Source organism: Phyllobates terribilis, unplaced genomic scaffold (assembly GCF_046119375.1).
Source record: "Phyllobates terribilis strain yellow unplaced genomic scaffold, ASM4611937v1 Scaffold_11__3_contigs__length_659146591, whole genome shotgun sequence".
NCBI classification, from domain to species: Eukaryota; Metazoa; Chordata; class Amphibia; order Anura; family Dendrobatidae; genus Phyllobates; species Phyllobates terribilis.
Window position 1 is genome coordinate 458,577,624 of NW_027362771.1, and position 25,738 is coordinate 458,603,361.

Consider the following 25,738-nt stretch of genomic DNA (forward strand, 5'->3'; position numbering starts at 1 on the left):
AACATTGTCCTACAGACTTGTTCACTGTGTGCATGGCCCATGTGTTTGTATTCAATTCAATTTGCTTCTTGGTTTTGCAAGATTAGGGAGGTCTCCACCCCTCCCTTGTGGGCCATGCACATGAAATGCCATCCTCTACAGCGTGTCCACATGGACATTACTTTTTAGATCTTTTCATTTAGGTACCATACACATGATCAGTTTTTAAATACATCAGATAGGGACTGTTCTGATCTGGGTTACCTTGACGTTGGTAGAGCGGCTTAGTATACATTTTTTGCAAAAAAACGTGTCAACTAAATACCCTGTTTTTTATCACCTTTTTACTAGCACTTGCTGTTTATTGTTACTTTTTTACAACAGAGTTTTTATGCGTTTGTTTTACTGTGTCCTTGTGTGTTTCAGTCTTTTGGTGGTGTGAACATTGTCCTACAGACGTGTTTACTGTGTGCATGGCCCATGTGTTTCACCCTGTTGACTAGTAATTGAGTACCAGAATATATTGTTTGTTCTGGTACACTGATGATATATTCAGCTCTGCATGCACTTAAGATAAATGAAAGTAAAGTTGTGATACTAATATGCATGGTATCCCTTTAACCTTTCCCAACTGTGTTTTTCTCTGTAATTTTATCAGTTAGATGGAGGTTATGACTGGAAATAAAATGTTACCGGAAATGAAAAAATACTGTCAATGAAAGGTTGTTTTACTGTGTCCTTGTGTGTTTCAGTCTTTTGGTGGTGTGAACACTGTCCTACAGACTTGTTCACTGTGTGCATGGCCCATGTGTTTGTATTCAATTCAATTTGTTTCTTGCTTTTGCAAGATTAGGGAGGTCTCCACCCCTCCCTTGTGGGCCATGCACATAAAATGCCATCCTCTGCAGCGTGTCCACATGGACATTACCTTTAGATCTTCTCATATAGGTACCATACACATGATCAGTTTTTAAATACATCAGATAGGGACTGCTCTGATCTGGGTTACCTTGACGTTGGTACAGCGGCTTACTATACATTTTTTGCAAAATACGTGTCAACTAAATACCCTGTTTTTTATCACCTTTTTACTAGCACTTGCTGTTTATTGTTACTTTTTTACAACAGAGTTTTTATGCGTTTGTTTTACTGTGTCCTTGTGTGTTTCAGTCTTTTGGTGGTGTGAACATTGTCCTACAGACGTGTTTACTGTGTGCATGGCCCATGTGTTTCACCCTGTTGACTAGTAATTGAGTACCAGAATATATTGTTTGTTCTGGTACACTGATGATATATTCAGCTCTGCATGCGCTTAAGATAAATGAAAGTAAAGTTGTGATACTAATATGCATGGTATCCCTTTAACCTTTCCCAACTGTGTTTTTCTCTGTAATTTTATCAGTTAGATGGAGGTTATGACTGGAAATAAAATGCTACCGGAAATGAAAAAATACTGTCAATGAAAGGTTGTTTTACTGTGTCCTTGTGTGTTTCAGTCTTTTGGTGGTGTGAACATTGTCCTACAGACTTGTTCACTGTGTGCATGGCCCATGTGTTTGTATTCAATTCAATTTGCTTCTTGGTTTTGCAAGATTAGGGAGGTCTCCACCCCTCCCTTGTGGGCCATGCACATGAAATGCCATCCTCTACAGCGTGTCCACATGGACATTACTTTTTAGATCTTTTCATATAGGTACCATACACATGATCAGTTTTTAAATACATCAGATAGGGACTGTTCTGATCTGGGTTACCTTGACGTTGGTAGAGCAGCTTAGTATACATTTTTTGCAAAAAAACGTGTCAACTAAATACCCTGTTTTTTATCACCTTTTTACTAGCACTTGCTGTTTATTGTTACTTTTTTACAACAGAGTTTTTATGCGTTTGTTTTACTGTGTCCTTGTGTGTTTCAGTCTTTTGGTGGTGTGAACATTGTCCTACAGACGTGTTTACTGTGTGCATGGCCCATGTGTTTCACCCTGTTGACTAGTAATTGAGTACCAGAATATATTGTTTGTTCTGGTACACTGATGATATATTCAGCTCTGCATGCGCTTAAGATAAATGAAAGTAAAGTTGTGATACTAATATGCATGGTATCCCTTTAACCTTTCCCAACTGTGTTTTTCTCTGTAATTTTATCAGTTAGATGGAGGTTATGACTGGAAATAAAATGTTACCGGAAATGAAAAAATACTGTCAATGAAAGGTTGTTTTACTGTGTCCTTGTGTGTTTCAGTCTTTTGGTGGTGTGAACACTGTCCTACAGACTTGTTCACTGTGTGCATGGCCCATGCGTTTGTATTCAATTCAATTTGTTTCTTGCTTTTGCAAGATTAGGGAGGTCTCCACCCCTCCCTTGTGGGCCATGCACATAAAATGCCATCCTCTGCAGCGTGTCCACATGGACATTACCTTTAGATCTTCTCATATAGGTACCATACACATGATCAGTTTTTAAATACATCAGATAGGGACTGCTCTGATCTGGGTTACCTTGACGTTGGTACAGCGGCTTACTATACATTTTTTGCAAAAAACGTGTCAACTAAATACCCTGTTTTTTATCACCTTTTTACTAGCACTTGCTGTTTATTGTTACTTTTTTACAACAGAGTATTTTTATACGTTTGTTTTACTGTGTCCCTGTGTGTTTCAGTCTTTTGGTGGTGTGAACATTGTCCTACAGACTTGTTCACTGTGTGCATGGCCCATGTGTTTGTATTGAATTCAATTTGTTTCTTGCTTTTGTAAGATTAGGGAGGTCTCCACCCCTCCCTTGTGGGCCATGCACATAAAATGCCGTCCTCTACAGCGTGTCCACATGGACATTACCTTTTAGATCTTCTCATATAGGTACCATACACATGATCAGTTTTTAAATACATCAGATAGGGACTGCTCTGATCTGGGTTACCTTGACGTTGGTAGAGCGGCTTAGTATACATTTTTTGCAAAAAACGTGTCAACTAAATACCCTGTTTTTTATCACCTTTTTACTAGCACTTGCTGTTTATTGTTACTTTTTTACAACAGAGTTTTTATACGTTTGTTTTACTGTGTCCTTGTGTGTTTCAGTCTTTTGGTGGTGTGAACATTGTCCTACAGACTTGTTCGCTGTGTGCATGGCCCATGTGTTTCACCCTGTTGACTAGTAATTGAGTACCAGAATATATTGTTTGTTCTGGTACACTGATGATATATTCAGCTCTGCATGCGCTTAAGATAAATGAAAGTAAAGTTGTGATACTAATATGCATGGTATCCCTTTAACCTTTCCCAACTGTGTTTTTCTCGGTAATTTTATCAGTTAGATGGAGGTTATGACTGGAAATAAAATGTTACCGGAAATGAAAAAATACTGTCAATGAAAGGGAGTGTTTAACAATGGACAGCATTTTCCTTCAGCAGAGGTTGGAATGACATAAGGTCACTTTTCTGAGAACTGTGAAAGAGTCTCTTACTGTGTATTATTACACTGGGAATGTTTTCTCTGAACACAGACTTGTGTTTTGTCTGCAGAACACTGTGCCTATCTGTGTGTTTTATCCATCTGCTGATTTCTGTATAACCAGTAAGGATAGCTTTGTTGAGGTCTGTTTTCTTTTTCACTTTAGGAGCCGCTGACTTAAATACAACATACACTGCGGGTATTTGGTTGGACAAAACTCACTTTAACAAAGCCGCATGATGTGATACTGGGGCAAGCTCAGTTTGCTGTCACTAGCTTTCAGCACCCAGATAAATGAGCCTGTGGCTGTTTAAAGTTTTAAAAAGTAACTTTATAAAAAAAATGTCATTCTTTTGGAGGTTTTCATGACAGCCACTTATCTCCTGCTTTTAGAATATTAATTCAATAAAAATGTATAAGAGGATATCATAGCTCCAACCTAAAGGCCATGAGTCCAAACTGCAAAATCTATAACAAAGCTCCACAACTATTGCACATATCTTCAATTACTGTCCAACTTGTGGGAAGAGGGGAGAGGGAGAGTCAGCTTACCAACAAGACTGTAGTGGTGTTCACAGTGTATACATCACACGGAACCGCCCAGGTCCAGGTGTAGCAATCAGCAAGGAAAGAAAGGAAATCCTCCAGCGATGACACAAGTTGTGGATTTAATTTAAAACTTCACATTTATTTCTGGATTTAAAAAAATGGCGGTGCCTCCAACATGAAAAGAAACCTAAACGTTTCAACTACAAAACCTTGATCATCGTTCCATGATTTAATGCAGAAGTAAATGTGAAGTTTTAAATCCACAACTTGTGTCATCGCTGGACGATTTCCTTTCTTTCCCCATCTTAAATTACTGGTCTCAACTTATTGAGAAAATACTTTTTTGCGCTCCTGTCCTGAGGCTCCAGAGTCAAGGTCCAAACACAGCTTCTGTAACTCCTATATTTACAATCCTGACCAAATAATACTCAGGTCTTCGCGATGATGCAGTAATGATATTTCAGGTCCCAGTTTTTTTAAAGAGATTTGGCTATTTAGGGAAAATATTGTATTGTTATAATCCTAAACAACCCCCTTCTCGCAGACTACAAACGGGATTTCTTATGGCTTGCTTTCAAAAATAACTTTCTTCTTAACACTTTTCTATAAAGGCCAGATTTTGGAGTATACAACTAATAATTGTCCTGTGCAAAGATTCTCCCACCTGAGCTATGGATCTCTGTAGCTTTTCCAGAGTGACCAAGGGCCTCTTGACTGCTTCTGTAATTAATGCTCTCCTTGCTTAGGATGTCATTTTAAGTGGATGGCCATGTCTTGGTAGTTTGCAGTTGTGCCATACTCCATCCATTATTGGATGATGGATGGAACAGTGCTCTGTGAGATGTCTGGGTTTCTTTTCTATAACCTAACCCTGCTTTACTCTTCTCCATAACTTTATCACTGACCTGCCTCGTGTGTTCCATGGCTTTCTAGTTGGTGTTTTATCCTTAATATTCTCAAACAAACCTCTGAGGCCTTCACAGAACAGCTGTAGTTATACTGAGAATAAATTACACACAGGTGGACTCACTTTACTAATTATGTGACTTCTGGAGGCAATTGGTCATGCAGTATTTTATTTAGGGGTATCAGAGTACAAGAGCTGAATACATATGCATGTCACAATTTTCAGATGATTTATATATTTTTTAAAAAAAATTAAAAACCATGTATAATTTCCTTTAAACTTCACAAATCCCAATAAAATACATTTAAGTTTGTGTGTGTAACGTGAAAAAAAGTGAAAAACTTAACGGGTGTGAATACTTTTTCAAGACGTTGTATATATATATATATATATATATATATATATATATATATATATACTTACATTTATATTGAGGTGGTGAATATAGCATAAGGTTAACGTATGTTGAACGCTAGATATTGTAAGCAGATACACTGCGGTCAGCCTTCCAGGTGAATTGAGGATTGCAGTGCTCTTGTTGTTGCCACGCTAGCAGGATTGCAGGGTGAAACGTAAGCTCACAGGCCCTCAAATAAGCTTTCCCTATGTAGGCTGCTACTATCTCCTAGGCAAGGAGTGCAGCACTTACAAGATCTTTGCTATGGAGCTTGTAAGCACTGCTCTAAAGTTGACAAGATTGCTGGATAAACTAGTAAATTAGGCAACAAACTGTAAACAATACAATTGAAAGTCCCTCCATTTATAATAATGAGAATATACATTTAATACCGTTTCTTGCATGCAAAATGCTTGTATTTTATATAATCAAAGTTTCTCAGCAGGTGCATATTAACTAATAGTTAGAGCTCCATGGCTAGCACCTAATGACATTTACTGTAGGCAAATCGCTAATGATACATATACCGCGAAGGAAAAAATGCGATCAAAGCTACACAGCAGGTAGTTGATCATAAAATATAGCTTTTATTAAATATATGATTTAAAAAGAATACATCACATAATATAGCAGAACAGTGCACAACGTACATAACAAAAATATCTTAAAATACCATCATGCTCAATGGACAAAGAAGTCCACGCGTGAGGCGTCCACCAAAAATATATAGTATAGACACTAGTGGTCCTGATCAACAGATCTCTAATGTATATGTCCAAGTAGTGTATCATTGGTGGTCAGCTAGTGCTGCCCAACTATATAGCAAGATACCCATGTCAGTGACCATATAATGTAAAAGTAAAGTCTACCTGGACAGAGGGCTGACAACGAAAGTGCTCACATGTGGACCACGCGTCCACCCCGACGCGCGTTTCGGCGTTACCTTCTTCAGGGGGCGTGGTTGCAAACCGGGGGTGTGTCCTTAAGAAGCTATCGCTGGCCAATAGGAAGGTGTGGGCGGACATCTAATGACGCGCCCGGCGTCTCCGCTGCCTCGGCAACCCGCGATGCCGGCGTCATGCGAAGGACCTCCCTTGAGTCACGCGGGCCCACGTGACCCGCAGGTCCTAGCATAGAGACGCCGGACAGCGCGAGCCAACCTCAGCAACCAAGAACGCCTGCACGTACCTGTCCAAATGCCGCACCTTCAGTAAGACATTCTTAAGCCCAACTAGAGATCCATCTGAAAACTGCCCACAGTTATTCCAGGGATAACAAATAAGGATGTATGTGGTAAAGTGTCCAATTGTAAGATTATAGCTACCCACATTCATCCAATGGTAGAGCATAATAAAAGAATCTCCCATCGAAGAGGAATACATATATGCCTCGCAATATATATCAATATAGGGACAATTTTACGCATACCATGGACCTCACTATATGTGTCAAATCGCTCACGACATTGGCACATCATCACTGCATAGAATGCTTATCAAATATACATGATCATAATGGACAAAATAACATTATATTTTAGTACAAGATATATGATCACGGTAATGTTATGTCAAATAAATTACAATAACAATGTTGTCCAACAGACAGGAACAATAACCACACATATAGTGGACCCAACCACACACATCACAATATATAATCACATACAAGGTGGGAATGATACAGAATGCAATAATTCATTTAGACAAAGTACACAATGTGAGAAAAGAGGTATATCGGCCTTGGCGATTGCTGTATGACGATGTCATGAATCCTTCTTCTCCTCCACAAGCACTCATCCATAATGGAACGAATACGGACACAACCCACCAAAGAGAAAGTTCACAGACCAAAAATGATGGATAGAACTGTAAATAATATGTAATACAAATAAAATTAATAAAAACATAAAAATACAAATGATATGTACTAGGTAGAGGGAATATCAAAGAAACAGAGCAAAACTGAGACTCTCATTCAGTCCATGCGGGTGTACAGTGCCCAATTTCCAGATCCATCTGGATTCTAGCTGGGCTAGACGTTGGCTAAGTCTACCTCCACGAATACCAATCCTCAAGGCGTCAATCCCCCTCACCCTCAGTAGTGAACTATCACAATTGTGGCAGAGTTTGAAATGTCGTGGTATCGTCCTGAGTGTGGATGGATCCATACAGTCGACTGCCGCCGAAATCCCCAACACATGCTCCCTAACTCTTACTTTAAGTTGCCGTGTGGTTAAACCAACATAGATTAATCCACATGGACATGTGGCATAGTAAATAATAAACCGTGAGGTACATGTAATACGACTTCTAATGACATAGGTCATTGTACCCGCGGCATTAGAAAAGGTATTAGTACACTCGATATTCGGACAGGCGACACAACGGCCGCATGGAAAACTTCCACACTCAGGACTAGAGGCACCAAAAATTGTAGCAGTCCCAGATTGAAACTGATAGTGGCTATGTACCAGACAGTCACGAAGATTTTTAGAGCGGCGCACAGCAATAGATGGACGATCTGGAAGAATTTTAGACAAAACAGGATCGACCAAAAGGATGGGCCAGGCTTTAGTCAAACATGCCCTCATACGACCAAATTGGCCATGATAGTCAGTTATAAATCTTGGTTTATCTACTGATTTAGAAAATTTTTTCTTATAGAGCAAATCGTGTCTGTTAGAATATTTGGCACGATGATATGCCCTTTTTACCATGCGTTTACTGTAACCCCTCTCATAAAATCTCTTTTTCAAATCTTCGGACTGTCTGGCAAAATCCCCATCATCCGAGCAGAGTCTACGTAACCGCAGAAACTGTCCAATGGGAACAGACTGTATCACCCAAGGAGGGTGGGAGGATGACGCATGAAGCAGCATATTCGTGGAGGTATTTTTACGGTAGATATTTGTTTTTATAAAATTGTCCTGATCTCTAATTAGAGCCACATCCAGAAAATTCACCACATCCCTGTCCCATGTATAGGTAATACGTATATTCCTGTCATTATCATTAAGGGACTGCATGAATATCTTCAAGCCTTCAGTGGAGCCCTGCCAGATCAGCAGAATATCATCTATGTAGGCAGTCCAGAAGGGGACGTGGTCCATAGATGTCCGCCGATCCGGCAGGGAGAGGTCCCTCTCCCACAGCCCCAGGAACAGATTGGCATAGGCCGGCGCAAACGCCGCACCCAGAGCTGTACCCTGGAGCTGCAGGACTTCATGTCCAACTGGGAAGGCCTCTGTAATACATGTTCCTTTGGATTCATGCAGTTATTAATTGAACATAATACTAACGCTATTTTAGCACTGGACAAATCTATTGATGAAGCACAAAGTATATTGAGAAATACTTGCCCTACTGATAAAAAATCCAGGAATTTGATGCATCAATTGAGAGGAATCTAGATCTTTGTGTAAAAAAACTACATGATACTCAAGCGACAAAAATGGCAAGAGATCAACGTGACTTTGCAACTAATACAGTATATCATTGGAGAAGGGTTATTATCCAACCCTATATGGCGCAACGCTCTTCGTCTATTACATCCATCTCATTTCTCAGTGACTCATCTAGTATGACGTCCTCATCCATCATTACGAGGTCAGGATTGAATCTCAAGAGGACACGAGATACAAATTTCCATCCGTACAGACGTCGACCGTATAAACAGCCGCTTGTGGACAGTGGGGATAATAAGGTAATTAACCTTAGCGAATATGTACTTACTGATACTGACTTGGCTCTACTAAGCAGGGGTCTCTCCTTCTCACCTAAGAGTAGTTTTGATGTCTTTTCAGCTGTGAAGGACCTCCACTTGTTTGCGAGAACTCTGTTGTTTAAGAAGTATTATTTTAATGAGGCACAATTTGATCTTTTCCCAACAGAGGAGGAACAAATAGCTTTACGCACTTTGGAGGAACTCTCTAGTGAACACAATATGGAGGAAGGAGGTAAGATCCCGGCATCTATTAGGGTCAAGTCTAAGAAATTTCCCCCACTGTCCACAAACGCCAATATAGATCTGTTCGTTCAGGTGGTCACGAAGGAGTTTGAGCAGATCCCGCGCTATGTACAGAGGGATAATCTTACTAGACAGGAGCGTGAGCGCCTTCGGGTCCTTCAGGACCTTCTAGATGTAGTGCTGAAGCCAGCCGATAAAGGGGGCAACATTGTGTTGTGGCCTAAGGACATGTATGAAAGGGAGGCATTTAGTCAACTTAATAATAAGACCTGTTATAAACGTTTGACGTTTAATCCCTTGGCCTCTTTTTGCCTTCAATTGTCTAAAATCATTAATCAAGCCACGACCAATGGGGTCATTACTGAGGAACTGGCTTCGGCACTACTTGTTAGCGAACCTGTAGTCTCTACATTTTATCTGTTACCTAAAGTGCACAAGGATCTGTCCACTCCACCTGGGCGTCCTATTATTTCCGGGACCGGGAATTTCCTAGAGAATGTCAATCGGTGGATTGACAGTAAGCTTCAACCTCTGGTAGAATGTCTCCCATCATTCCTCTTGGACACAGGTGAGCTTCTTAAGAGAGTTGATGGGCTATATTTGGAATCAGATATGATGCTGGTGACAGCTGATGTAGAATCACTGTACACCAGCATAAAACATTCTGATGGCATGAGAGCTTGTGCCTTCTTCTTGCAAACATCTAACTTAAAAAATGCCATGATTCAATTGGTGATGGATTTGCTGGAATTCTCTTTATCTCATAATTTTTTTACATTTAAGGGGTCCTTCTACCTGCAGCTCCAGGGTACAGCTATGGGTGCGGCGTTTGCGCCGGCCTATGCCAATCTGTTCCTGGGGCTGTGGGAGAGGGACCTCTCCCTCCCGGATCGGCGGACATCTATGGACCACGTCCCCTTCTGGATGCGCTACATAGATGATATTCTGCTGATCTGGCAGGGCTCCACTGAAGGCTTGAAGATATTCATGCAGTCCCTTAATGATAATGACAGGAATATACGTATTACCTATACATGGGACAGGGATGTGGTGAATTTTCTGGATGTAGCTCTAATTAGAGATCAGGACAATTTTATAAAAACAAATATCTACCGTAAAAATACCTCCACGAATATGCTGCTTCATGCGTCATCCTCCCACCCTCCTTGGGTGATACAGTCTGTTCCCATTGGACAGTTTCTGCGGTTACGTAGACTCTGCTCGGATGATGGGGATTTTGCCAGACAGTCCGAAGATTTGAAAAAGAGATTTTATGAGAGGGGTTACAGTAAACGCATGGTAAAAAGGGCATATCATCGTGCCAAATATTCTAACAGACACGATTTGCTCTATAAGAAAAAAATTTCTAAATCAGTAGATAAACCAAGATTTATAACTGACTATCATGGCCAATTTGGTCGTATGAGGGCATGTTTGACTAAAGCCTGGCCCATCCTTTTGGTCGATCCTGTTTTGTCTAAAATTCTTCCAGATCGTCCATCTATTGCTGTGCGCCGCTCTAAAAATCTTCGTGACTGTCTGGTACATAGCCACTATCAGTTTCAATCTGGGACTGCTACAATTTTTGGTGCCTCTAGTCCTGAGTGTGGAAGTTTTCCATGCGGCCGTTGTGTCGCCTGTCCGAATATCGAGTGTACTAATACCTTTTCTAATGCCGCGGGTACAATGACCTATGTCATTAGAAGTCGTATTACATGTACCTCACGGTTTATTATTTACTATGCCACATGTCCATGTGGATTAATCTATGTTGGTTTAACCACACGGCAACTTAAAGTAAGAGTTAGGGAGCATGTGTTGGGGATTTCGGCGGCAGTCGACTGTATGGATCCCTCCACACTCAGGACGATACCACGACATTTCAAACTCTGCCACAATTGTGATAGTTCACTACTGAGGGTGAGGGGGATTGACGCCTTGAGGATTGGTATTCGTGGAGGTAGACTTAGCCAACGTCTAGCCCAGCTAGAATCCAGATGGATCTGGAAATTGGGCACTGTACACCCGCATGGACTGAATGAGAGTCTCAGTTTCGCTCTGTTTCTTTGATATTCCCTCTACCTAGTACATATTTTTATGTTTTTATTAATTTTATTTTTATTACATATTATTTACAGTTCTATCCATCATTTTTGGTCTGTGAACTTTCTCTTTGGTGGGTTGTGTCCGTATTCGTTCCATTATGGATGAGTGCTTGTGGAGGAGAAGAAGGATTCATGACATCGTCATACAGCAATCGCCAAGGCCGATATACCTCTTTTCTCACATTGTGTACTATGTCTAAATGAATTATTGCATTCTGTATCATTCCCACCTTGTATGTGATTATATATTGTGATGTGTGTGGTTGGGTCCACTATATGTGTGGTTATTGTTCCTGTCTGTTGGACAACATTGTTATTGTAATTTATTTGACATAACATTACCGTGATCATATATCTTGTACTAAAATATAATGTTATTTTGTCCATTATGATCATGTATATTTGATAAGCATTCTATGCAGTGATGATGTGCCAATGTCGTGAGCGATTTGACACATATAGTGAGGTCCATGGTATGCGTAAAATTGTCCCTATATTGATATATATTGCGAGGCATATATGTATTCCTCTTCGATGGGAGATTCTTTTATTATGCTCTACCATTGGATGAATGTGGGTAGCTATAATCTTACAATTGGACACTTTACCACATACATCCTTATTTGTTATCCCTGGAATAACTGTGGGCAGTTTTCAGATGGATCTCTAGTTGGGCTTAAGAATGTCTTACTGAAGGTGCGGCATTTGGACAGGTACGTGCAGGCGTTCTCGGTTGCTGAGGTTGGCTCGCGCTGTCCGGCGTCTCTATGCTAGGACCTGCGGGTCACGTGGGCCCGCGTGACTCAAGGGAGGTCCTTCGCATGATGCCGGCATCGCGGGTTGCCGAGGCAGCGGAGACGCCGGGCGCGTCATTAGATGTCCGCCCACACCTTCCTATTGGCCAGCGATAGCTTCTTAAGGACACACCCCCGGTTTGCAACCACGCCCCCTGAAGAAGGTAACGCCGAAACGCGCGTCGGGGTGGACGCGTGGTCCACATGTGAGCACTTTCGTTGTCAGCCCTCTGTCCAGGTAGACTTTACTTTTACATTATATGGTCACTGACATGGGTATCTTGCTATATAGTTGGGCAGCACTAGCTGACCACCAATGATACACTACTTGGACATATACATTAGAGATCTGTTGATCAGGACCACTAGTGTCTATACTATATATTTTTGGTGGGCGCCTCACGCGTGGACTTCTTTGTCCATTGAGCATGATGGTATTTTAAGATATTTTTGTTATGTACGTTGTGCACTGTTCTGCTATATTATGTGATGTATTCTTTTTAAATCATATATTTAATAAAAGCTATATTTTATGATCAACTACCTGCTGTGTAGCTTTGATCGCATTTTTTCCTTCGCGGTATTTGTATTTTATATAGTTGATTGGGGACATGAATACGTTTTCCACATTAGCTTTTGAAAGAAAGGTCATCTTCCTCTGCTAAAGTTAGCATTTGATATTTGAGAGTGTTTTTGCTATTGCATATGCAAACTAAAAGTGCACACAGGTAAAAATCAGCAGGTGTCCTAAATCCCTTAAGCCAAAATCAGAACGCTCAGTTTTCACTCACAGGTACCTACATTAAAAGACTTTCCAATTGTAGATTGATATGGGTGAAACATGACTCTCATGGCTCTGAGTAATACATTTCCTTCCCAAGTGATTATGTTGCAAGATTCTTTGTAAAAACATATAAAATTAATTATAATTGTAAGGAGCAGAAGTGGAACAACCTGTTTGAGATTCGGAATTTGATTATATTTTTAAAAAGCAATTACTATAATTCTCACCACACAATCTATACAATATGGTCGTGCAATTGTTTCTCATGTGGTAAAATATATTCACTAAATACTTTCTAAGTCATCACTAAATATAACTCATCATAAATTAACCTAAACTAGAAGAAGCACTGAAGAAAGACCGTTGATGGTTAGATCTTTATTAGGCCTCATCCACAGTTCACTACATGATCATCTTTTTATTAAGCCAAATTCAGAAGTGGATTAAAAAGAGAATAATGTAAATCTTTGTATTTTATAATTTCTGTGCTGCCATCTGACTCTGATGAAAAATACTGATCTAATAGAGTGTGAATAGAGGTGTTTTTTTTACTGTCACACATTTTATTTGCTTGTCTTATGGTGTTTTTTTTCTACATGTGTTTTCTCCCTACAGAGAAGAGTATAGGAAACCACGTAAAAAATGCCATAACTGGAGCTTTTATTTGAAATAAAAAATCCGCAGACTCAAAATAGGCAACAAAAGTGTAAATAATGCCACAAAAACTCACACATTTAATATTTCTCTTTTGACTTAGACTAGACCTAACATATGCTAACAGGACACCACCAGGAAAAATTGGCGTAGACAAAATGCTGGGTGTGAAACTAACCTAAAAGGTATATCCATATATTGCTGATATACTGTGAATTTTCTGCCCCAGCATATAGAAAAAATTTGTTTTTATGAGAAAACCCATTTAAAAACACATGGAAATATATGCAATTATTACTATGATTTGTAGTACACTGTACAACGTCATGTGTCTATAATTCTAAGGCTGCATTCACACATCTGTGTGATACATCCTAGTGCTGTTTTTCTCTCAGACAGCATACTGACCCATAGAGTTTTATTGATCAGTACACACATCCATTTTAAAAATAGGTCCAGGTCTCTGGTCCGCGAGACTCGGAGCAGGTCGTATTTTCATCTGTTTTACAGATTAGACTCAATCCATTAAAGTCTATGGAGATCCATGGGACATAGCTAAAACTAGGTAGAAAGACCTTCTTCTCCAAGTTTCATCTGTTTTCATCTGAACCGTTATTAAGAATGGATAAAAAAAAAGTTCAGACAGTGTACCTGCTTCAGCAGAAAATAAAAATGCAATAAGTATGACACCTAAGAAAAAAATCATTCAGTTTCTCTTGGATTGTAACACTCACATGGATGTAGCCTTAGGGTAAGACCTGGTGAGGAGGTATTGACGTGGCTATGATTCAGGCATAATATGCTGTGGCTGTTGTTTAATGGCTGCATGATTTAGCTACCAATTATAATAACCACATGGTTTTTGTAGGTTAAACAGCTGTTTACCGGCAAGATTACCTGTCAATTTAAAGAGATTGTCCACAATTTTAACACTGATGACCTATCCTTTGGTCATCTTTTGGATAGGTCATCAATATCTGATTGGTGGGGATGCGCTTTTCTCTGTGCCGGTGGTGGCCGGAAGAGCTCAGTTACGAAGCTGCTCCTTCTACTGATAGCGGCCGCGGCTGGGTACTGCACATCCGATCCCTAGTCGGATCAATTTTTTTGCACCCCTTACTTAGACAATGATCAATATTAAAGTAGTGGACAACATCTTTAACCATCAGTTTAGTAACCGCTGTGGCTGGCCTTACCCTCAGTTAATGGTGATTGCTTTCTATTTACCCAGGGTAAAAGTAATTTTATCTAGACTCTGGCACCCAATAAGAAGACGTTGACAAGGGACAAGGACAATGACTACTCTAGCAATAAAAAAGTAACCTAAAATGTACAGTAGCTGCCAAGACACAGGTCACGCCGCTAAAGATCGTTGTGTGCAGCTGCTACATCACCATGAAATACAAATGACTGGGGTCACATTGTGACACCTGAGGTACCGAGACAAGCAAGTCATAAAAAATATGGACAGGTTGGATTTGCTTTGTAGCGGCCAAGGAACCCTATCTGTCGCAACCCGACCCGTTCACTTGTATTGGGGGGCGATGTAACTGCTATAGACAACGATTTTTAGCTATGCGACCTGTCTTGTGGTCAAAGTGCCAACCTTAACCCCTTCAGGACATGCGCCACAAATATACGTCGCCGTGATCGAGTGTGGCTGTCAGCTCTATGTGAGAGCTGATACCCCGCAGCAATGCCCACGATTGATGCTAGCATCTTGTCCTGCAAAAAACAAGCTGCCATATAGCTCCATCAGCGGAAAAATAAAAAACTTACAGCTCTCTGAATTAAGCAATGCAAAAATTATTTTTTCTATAAAATAGTTTTTATTGTGTAAAAGCGCCAAAACATAAAAAACTATATAAATGTGGTATCACTGTAATAGTACTAACCCAAAGAATAAAGCTGCCTTATCAATTTTACCACATGCGGAACGGCATAAGAAAATCCTAAAAAAAAACAATTCCTGAATTGCTGGTGTTTGTTCATTGCGCTTCCCAAAAAACGGAATAGAAAGCCACTGTTACGCTCACGCCTGGACTGACTGGCGTGAGCTTGGTTAGTGGTCCCACTGTGCCACGAACCGAGGAGTGCCTGGAGGGGCGTGACTAGGGGCCTCGCCAGATCCAACCACGAACACACGGCGGCTTAATCGACTCCGTGGTCTGAGGAGAGACGTGGGAGGTGGCCCAGGTGCTACTCCAGGTCAGACCCCGGTCACAGCTGTTGACCCACACCGGGGAATGCAGGAACGGGCAGGTTTGGCTGGTATGCAGACAGGCGGGTACTGGCAGGCACGGCTGGTATGTAGACAGGTGGGTACCGGCAGGCACGGCTGGTATGCAGACAGGTGGGTACCGGCAGGCACGCCTGGTATGCAGACAGGTGGGTACCGGCAGGCAGGCACGGCTGGTATGCAGACAGGCCAATACTGGCAGGTAGGAAAACAGGCTGGATAGGGACCAGTACAGACTTGGATACGGGAATAGAGCCACAGGTGCGGTGGACAAGCAGAGCAGAGCTGCAGGCACGGAGGACCAGCAGAGCAGAACCGCAGGCGCGGAGGACAAGTTGAGCAGAGCAGAACCGCAGGCGCGGAGGACAAGTGAAGCAGAGCAGAGCAGAACCGCAGGTGCGGAGGACAAGTGGAGCTGAACAGAGCGGAACCGCAGGTGCGGAGGACAAGCGGAGCAGAGCAGAGCGAAACTGCAGGTGCGGAGGACAAGCGGAGCAGCGCAGAGCGGAACCGCAGGTGCAGAGGACAAGCGGAGCAGAGCAGAGAGGAACCGCAGGTGCGGAGGACAAGCGGAGCAGAGCAAAACAGAACCGCAGGCGTGGAGGACAAGCGAAGCAGAGCAGAGTGGAACCGCAGGTGCGGAGGACAAGCAGAGCAGAACAGAACTGCAGGTGCAGAGGACAAGCAGAGAAGAGCAGAACCGCAGGCGCGGAGGACAAGCAGAGCAGAGCGGAGCCGAAGGTGCGGTGGACAAGTGGAGCAAAGCGGAACCGCAGGTGTGGAGGACAAGCAAAGCATAGCAGAGTGGAGCCGCAGGTTCAAAGGACAAATGGAGCAGGGCAGAGTGGAACCGCAGGTGCAGAGGACAAGCGGAGCAGAGCAGAAGGGAACCGCAGGTGCGGAGGACAAGCGGAGCAGAGCAGAGTGGAACCGCTGGTGCGGAGGACAAGCAGAGCAGAGCGGAACCACTGGTGCGGAAGACAAGCGGAGCAGAGCAGAGCGGAACCGCAAGTGTGGAGGACAAGCGGAGCAGAGCAGAGCGGAACCGCAGATGTGGAGGACAAGCGGAGCAGAGTGGAACCGCAGGTGCGGAGGACAAGTGGAGCAGAGCAGAAGTGCAGGTGCAGGCCGACAGGACAGGGCTCTGTTCACATGGAACAGACTGGGAAACACAGGAAGATAGCTAGAACACAAAAGGGTAGATACGGAGGCAGGGAAACGGGAAAAGAAGAACCAGATACACACAAGGTACTTGCAATAAAGTAGCGAGTGGACACAAAACTCACAAACAGAAGTACAGAGACAACGAGTTTGAGTTAGGTACTGGTTAAGACACAGGAGGAAAAGGGAAGCATCGGACATAGAGGCAAACAGGTAACAGACTAGGACACAGTTCAGACAAGAACTGACACTGGAATGAGATACAGGAACGAGCCTTGGTACTCAGCCCCCAGGGTGGCAGGAATAGACTAGAAGTCACAGATACAGGTAACGGGCCTGGGTACTCAGCCCTCAGGGTGGCGGAAACAGACAAGATACAGGACAGGACCTGGCAACTCAGTTGCACAGAACACACTGAAAGAAAGTGTTGCTCAGGCACCTCCCATTGGGTGGAGGAGGTTTAAGTATTCAGTGACTCACAGCAATAGGCTGGGGACGCATTAGGACTGCGCACACTGTAGCTTTAAGAATCAGGAAGTTACAATGCCGCCGCCCTAAGCCAGCAGACAAGAGACATGCACACAGCAAGTGAAGGAGTATAGTGCACAGCCTGGACTGATAGGTAAGTTGGCGGTCTTGCATGGTGGGAGATGCTAAGCCATGCCAGCACGCCGCCAGGGATGTTACAGCGACCAAAAAATGTCATGTGCCCGAAAATGGTACCAATAAAAACAACTCATCCTGCAAAAAACAAGCCATCACATGACTGTTGGCCAAAATATAGAAAAATTATAGCTATTAAAATATGGTGATGCAAAAACTTGTTTTTACAATAAAATGCATCTTTTAGTGTGTGACAGCTGCCAATCATAAAAGCCCCATAAAAATCGGGTATCGCTGTAATTGCACTGACCCGATGAATAAAGTCGCCTAATCACTTATACCGCACAAGGAATGGTGTAAAAAATAATTAAAACAAATTCTTTACCTTCTGCTGTTTTGTTTATTCTGCCTTCCAAAGAGAGCAGTAAGGCTCAGCTCACATTTATCCTACACTCTGCGCTGAGCCCAGGCGGAAGGTTCCCTAAAATGAGGCAGATGGAGGCACCGTGGACAACGTATGGCCTATGATCCGGCCGTGTCCATCTTTTTATAGGCATGCATAAAAGTGCCGTTGGCCACAGTTTTGTGCACTTCTGAAAAGAAGGATGACACTGAACAGAGGCCAGATGGAGTCCAGAGTAACTCTGCTACCTCATCATAGTGAATGGATCCCTCGGGGATTTCATCTGAATCACTTCACTCGGAGATATAGATGGAAACCCCGAAATAAGTGCTCAGCATAGAGTGCAGCATGATAAATGCAATCCCAAATGTTATGTAAAATGTTCCCAATAAAAGCTTCAACTCCATTTACAAAAAAGCAAGTCCCCACTCAGGTACGTCATCTGTTAACGGAAATATAGGGGGCTTCTGGAAAAACAAAATGGCTCCTCACCCTCTAAAAAAATTCCAGCGAATTCTGTGCTCCCAAATCCAAATGTCCCCCTTCCTTTTGGGCTCCACAGTGTGCCTAAACCGCAGTTAGCGTCCACATGTTTGGCATTCCTGTAGCAATAAGAGGCCTCCTAATTTACAGGTGCATGTCTCCAGAAGCACGAGCCGGGCATAACGTACTTGTCACTACAACGTACTGGTCACTACATGTACTGGTCACTACAACGTTTTGGTCACTACAACGGCAGTTTGCAATCTTCACTTAGCAACATCCACTGCTGGTTTCTGGAAAACACCCATGGTGTCAAAATCGTCACTAAACCTGTACATAAATTCACAAAGGGGTATCATTTCCAAAATGGGGTCACTTGAGGGGGATTCTGCTCTTCTAGCACTTAGGGGCTCTGTATATGAAGTCTGCTAACCCTTCCGAGTCTTCTCTCCGTATGGCTAAGCATTACTGCACAGCCACCTATGGGGTATTTCTACATTCAGCAGAAATTGTGGGACACATTTTGGTGCCATTTTTACCCATTTTCTAGTGTGAAAATGTAAAATCTGGGGCTAAAACAAAATTTTGGTGGTAAAAATTTAATTATTTTTTCTTCACTGCCCTGAAGGGTCTAGTTTCCAAAATGGTGTCACTTGTGAGGGGATTCCACTGTTTAGGCACATCAGGGGCTCTCCAAACATGACATGGCACCCGCTAATTATGCAAGCAAATTTTGCATTCAAAAAGTCAAATGGCGCTCATACCCTTTCGAGCCCTGCCGTGCGCCCAAACAGTTGTTTACCCCCACATATAGGGTATCAGTGTACTCAGGAGAAATGTAACAACAAATTTCATAGTGCAATTTCTCCTGTTACCCTTGTGAAAATGCAAAATATGGCGCTAAAAACATTTGAGTAGGAAAAATGTGATTTTTTTTTATTTTCATGGTTCAACATTATAAACTTCTGTGAAGCACCTGGAGGTTCAAGGAGCTCACTACACATTTATACAAGTTCACTGAGGGGTCTAGTTTCCAGAATTTTGTCACTTGTGGGGACTTTCCACTGTTTAGCCACATCAGCGGCTCTCCAAACGTGACATGTCGGCCGCTAATTATGCAAGCAAATATTACATTCAGAAAGTCAAATGGCACTGGTTCCCTTCCGAGCCCTTCCATGTGCCCAAATAGTGGTTTTCCCCTATTCCTAACCCCAACCCTAACCCTAGCCCAACCCTAATCCTTCCCCAACCCTAAACCCTAGCCCAACGTTAACCCTAGCCCTACCCTAACCCTAGCACAACCCTAATACAACACGAACCCTAACCCTAGCCCAACACTAACCCTAGCACAAATCTAATACATCCCCAACCTTAACTCTAACCCAACCTTAACCCTAGCCCAACCCTAACCCTAGCATAACCCTAACCCAACCCCAACCCCAACCCTAGCCCAACCCTAACCCTAACCCTAGCACAACCCTAACCCTAACCCTAGAGTTTATTTTTTATGCCGCTCCTCGTGCGGTATAAGTGATTAAATTACTTTATTCTTCGGGTCGGTGCGATTACAGCGATACCAGAATCATATCGGGTTTTTATGATTGACAGCTGTCACACACTAAAAGATGCATTTTTTTGCAAAATCTAGTTTTTGCATCGCCATATTTTGAGAGCTATAATTTTTACATATTTTGGCTGACAGAGTCATGTGATGGTTTTTTTTTGCGAGATGAGTTGATGTTTTTATTGGTTCCATTTCCAGGCATGTGACATTTTTTGATAGCATTCTATTTTTGGGAGGCAAAATAAGCAAAAACCAACAATTCAGGAATTGTTTTTTTGTTTTTGTTTTTTTATGCTGTTCCACGTGTGGTAAAATTGATAAGATAGCTTTATTCTTCGGGTCAGTATGTTTACTGCGGTACCACATTTATATTGTTTTTCTATGTTTTGGCGCTTTTACACAATAAAAGCTATTTTCTAGAAAAAAATATTTTTGCATCGCTTTATTCTGAGAGCTATAACTTTTTTATTTTTTTCGGCTGATGGAGCTGTATGGCAGCTTGTTTTTTGCGGGACAAGATGATGTTTTCAGCGGTACCATTTTTATTTATATTCGTCTTTTTGATCGCGTTTTATTCCATTTTTTGTTTGGCGGTATGATGATAAAGCATTATTTTTTGCTTCGTTTTTTTTTTTTTTTTTTTACCGTGTTCATTAAAGGGGTTAACTAGTGGGACAGTTTATATAGCTAGGTCGTTCCGGACGCAGCGATAACAAATATGTGTACTTTTATTGTTCTTTTTTGTTTTTTTTTTCATAATAATATTTATTGATGGGTACATTATATTTTATTTTTGGTGGATTATTTTTTTGATTTATATATATATATTTTTACAATTTTTTTTTTCATTTTTTAACACTTTTTTTACTTTTATACTTTGTCTCACTATGGGACTTTCCCTTTTTTAACTCTGATCGCCTGTATAGCATAGGGATGGAGCACCATTCCTGTGCTTTACAGGCTGTCAGCGCTGCAGATGCAGAAGATACTTTGGTCATGCACTCTACATGATCAAAGTATCTTCCTGCTGTCTGGTTACCCGAATGTTGTCATGACGACATCCGGGTCACCATGACAACCATGGAACCCAGCCTCAGACAGCGCGGGACGGTGGGGAAGAGGTGAGTATCGGCGCTTACCTCCGCAATGCTGTGATCGACTTCGATGGCAGCATTGCGGGGGTTAATGTGCCGGGAGCGGTGCGGGACCGCTCCCAGCACATAGCACTGGGTGTCAGCTGTGACAATCAACAGGGCGTACTAATATGTATCAGGCTCTTAAGTCCCAGGGTGCAGATATGTATTAGTATGCCATGGGGTTTAAAGGGGTTAAGAGATCACTATTTGGATATTGCATAATATTTAGGCATTATATGGTGATATTATATGATCTGTATATGATGGTATAATATTGCAATACAAACTATCTAAAATAGCAAGCGGGTGCTTACTTTGTTACCCTGGGCAAATTTGTGGCCCCTGTGTTATTGCTTGTATTCATAGAGCAGCCATAGCAGATATGTTGAATCTATGCTATTATATCAAGGCATGCTATTAAATCCTGACTGACTGCACTGACTGAAAAAGGTGGAAGGTTTCAATCAGGGGTCCCATTATTTTTGACAAACAGAGCTCTATAATGTAGTATTCTTGAAGATTCAAATACCAGAACCCCAAGTAGAATCATAAAATCGTCAGTGAGAATACAGACCTATTTGATAAAATTAGTAAATATCCTATGCTATTGTAGCGCGGCGCGGGGCGGTAGCTGCGTGTGAGGCACTCATCTCTTTTTACACCCTGCGCTACATGAAAGTGTGGGTCCTGGCTGCTTGTGTGGACTTGTACTGTGAGGGCATCACGCCCCTGCAGGCCACATGTAGCAGGTGGTGTGGGCTCACCAGGACCATGTGTTTCACAGTTCAATGAGGGAGACTTCTGTTCCAACACAAACTGTTTACTGGGTGGTAACTTGATAAAGGTTATATATAAGGGATAGCGAGTACAAAATATTATGGACGTATCCTTTGCAGTATAAAGTATTTTTCACTTTCAATATCCTTCCTCCATAGTTTACTTCAGGCAGGGGTGGATTAAGAGCAGCAAGGGCCCCGGGCAGTTTAGATGGCGCGGGCCCCCCCCCACACACACACACACACCTGATTTATCACGTGACATGTCACATGATCCCCTGTGATAGATCATGTGATAGTTCACGGGAAATTAATTTGGCACAATATTAATTGTGCTGCCTCATCTGAGAGCAGTAGATCATGTGATAGTTCACGGGAAATTAATTTGGCACAATATTAATTGTGCTGCCTCATCTGAGAGCAGCACAATAATGGGGCAGATACCCTGATTCCAGCGATGTGTCACTTTTTCAGCAGCTTGTTGTCATTTTGAGAAAATCACCGTTTTATCTGTTGCAGATCTAGCAACTCTCTGAATGCTGCGCTCTGTATAGCCCCACCCACACCATTGATTGGCAGCTTTCTGCCCATGCTCAGTGTACACAGAAATCTACTGATCAGTAATGGGGGTGGGGTCCTACAGAACTTACTAGTCATCTAGTGATAATTACCTTCTGACAAATCAATGATTTTATCAAAACAACACTAAGCAGCCCAGTAAGTGACACATTACTGGAATCAGTGCCTCTAACCCTACATTATGCTGCTCTCAGATTAGGTGGCAAAAACCTGATGACAGATTCCCTTTAAAGGAGCTGTAAACACAAAAAAAGTTTGTATTAAAAAAATACAAGCCATTTGTGAAATTAACTTTTTTTCATTGTTAATTCACATTAGACTGTATCTTCAACACTTTTGTCAGCAGGTCTTATTACAGACTCTGAATAGGGCAGCTCTCTCCCTCTCCCTCAGCAGAAAGTCACAGCATGGTTAAAAAACGGGATCTTTTATGATTTTCTCATAATAAATAAAAAAGGACATGCAAGTCCTCCAAACTATTTTCTGTTTCTCTATAGGGGAGGTCCTAAATCTTTCTTGTTCTTTAGTTGATCACATGTCAAAAAGGCAAAGCATTTACTATGAACTCGCCTAAAAAAATCTACACTTGGAGAGTAATATCATCATCTGCATGTAAATATTCCTTGACTCTAAGGGCTCGCTCACACTGTCGTATAACACGGCCGAATGCTATGTGATGTTTTATCGGATAGGACTCGGCCCTATGTTATACTATGGGACAGTGCAGATCTGCTATTATTGGCATGAGAAAATAATCTCATTCGATATTCGGACCATGTGTACCCATACAAGTCTATGGGTGCACGTAAAACATTGGACTGCACTCGGATGTCATCCAAGTGCAGTCTGATGAACACTCACAGAGACTATGGAGAAGATGGAGAAATTAAGTTCTCTATCTTCTCCATATCTGTGCTGCGAGAGAATCGGATCACACTCAGTTGAAGCTCTGACAGAGTTTGAGCCGAGTGTCATTAGCATAATTGGCCCTATTCTCTTGCATGAGAGAATATATGGCTTAGTGAGTGGACCCTAAAACTGAATAGTAGTGACAGACAGGCACCTCACAAGCGGGATCCATGTAGCGCTCAGATGTCATGTAGGTAGGGCTTCATTCCATGGGGTAGGGCTTAATTTGAAGGTATATAAAAAAATGGACTTCAAATAAAAATTAAATGAACACAAAAAGCACTAATTGAATTATTTTTTTCGTATTTATGTTTGCAGCCCCTTTAAAAACCCTTTGAGGACCAAGGCACATATATGTCCCATAGTTTTAAACTGGAAAAAAATTTGATTGAATAAAATTTAAGGTCCTCGAAGGTTTAAGTAGGTCATAAATTCATATGAATACTTGCTCATACAATTGCACATGCCAAAAGATGAAGAAGAACAGAATCAAAAATATGACATTAAGTGGAGCACTTACAGGTATTCAAGGTGAAAGAGACCAGCAAAGGCATCGTCTCGAATGACAGTAAATGAGTTAGAATTCAGCAAGCTGAAAATGAAGACAGCAGGTTAGAAGCGAACCAGACTTTATGGTGCTCAGAATTAGTCAAGCAGAATTTATTGACTGCTCTTGCAAAGCACTGAGACTCCCGCTGTGTATAGATGGCACCGTGCGGCCTCCCGCTGTGTATAGATGGCACCATATAGATGGCTACATGCGGCCTCCTGCTGAGTATACGTGTATAGATGGCTACGTGCGGCCTCCTGCTGAGTATAGATGCCGCACGGCGCTCCCCCCAGAGACAGCAGGAGGCCGCACGTAGCCATCTATACTCAGCAGGGGGCCGCACGTAGCCATCTATACACAGCAGGAGGCCGCACGGCGACATCTATACTCAGCGGGGGGCCGCACGTAGCCATCTATACTCAGAGGGGGGCGCACGTAGCCATCTATACACAGCGGGAGGCCGCACGTAGCCATCTATACTCAGCGGGAGGCCGCACGTAGCCATCTATACACAGCAGGAGGCCGCACGGCGACATCTATACTCAGCAGGGGGCCACACGTAGCCATCTATACACAGCGGGGGGCGCACATAGCCATCTATACACAGCAGGGGGCCGCACGGCACCGTCTATACACAGCGGGGGGGCGCACGTAGCCATCTATACACAGCGGGGGGCCACACGGCACCCCCCCAGAGACATCAGGAGGCCACACAGCGCCAACTATACTCAGCAGGAGGCCGCATGCAGTCATGCACACACACAAACATATACAGACACGCATAAACACATTTGAAACACAAAAATACATACAAACAGACATCACACAATGACATCTGCCCACACACACACACACACCTGTCCACACCCACACATGCGCACACACACGCACACACACCCACACATACACACCTGCCCACACACACATGCCCACACACACATCTGTGTGTGTGTGTATAGTGTGTGTGTGTGTGTGTGTGTGTATAATTTGTGTGTGTGTATTTTTTTTTTTAAGTTAAAAACAAGTAAAATGCATGTGGCATCAATATGAAGACTCCAGATATAAGGGCCTATTCACACTGAATTTTGCAATGCATTCATCTCCTCTTACCAGGCTTCTATCTAAATCCCTGAAAAATGGCATTCAGATGTGCCTTGACATAGCCATTGATTTGAACAAAGGCAAACCGAGGCTAAAGTCTGAATCTTCAGGCTCCATTTGCTCTGCTTTCAGATGTCTCATTTCAGACAGCACAATCCTGAATTTCAGGGATTCAGTTGTAAGCCTTGTGTAAAGACCTGAATGCAGCGCTGAATGTAGTGTGAATAGGTCCTTACATCCTACACCACCTCAGGGGATTGTTGTTATGGAGTATTGCCCCTGGGTGGCCGCAGTTATGGCCACCACCAGGGCTCGCGGTCACCCACCCTAGCTTTGGTATTCTGGGGAGCTGGTATAATGAATATCTGAGAAGAGCCCTAGAGAAGCCAGAACATTGGACAACCAAGAGGTGGTGGCCTCAAGTCAGGTGTAGTGTCCAACAGGGCAAGACTTTCTAACCTGCCCACACATCTGCCCACACACACACACACACACACACACACCTGCCCACACACACCTGCCCACACAGACACACACCTGCCCACACACACAAACACACCTGCCCACACAGACACACACCTGCCCACACAGACACACACACAGCTGCCCACACACACACACAGCTGCCCACACACCTGCCCA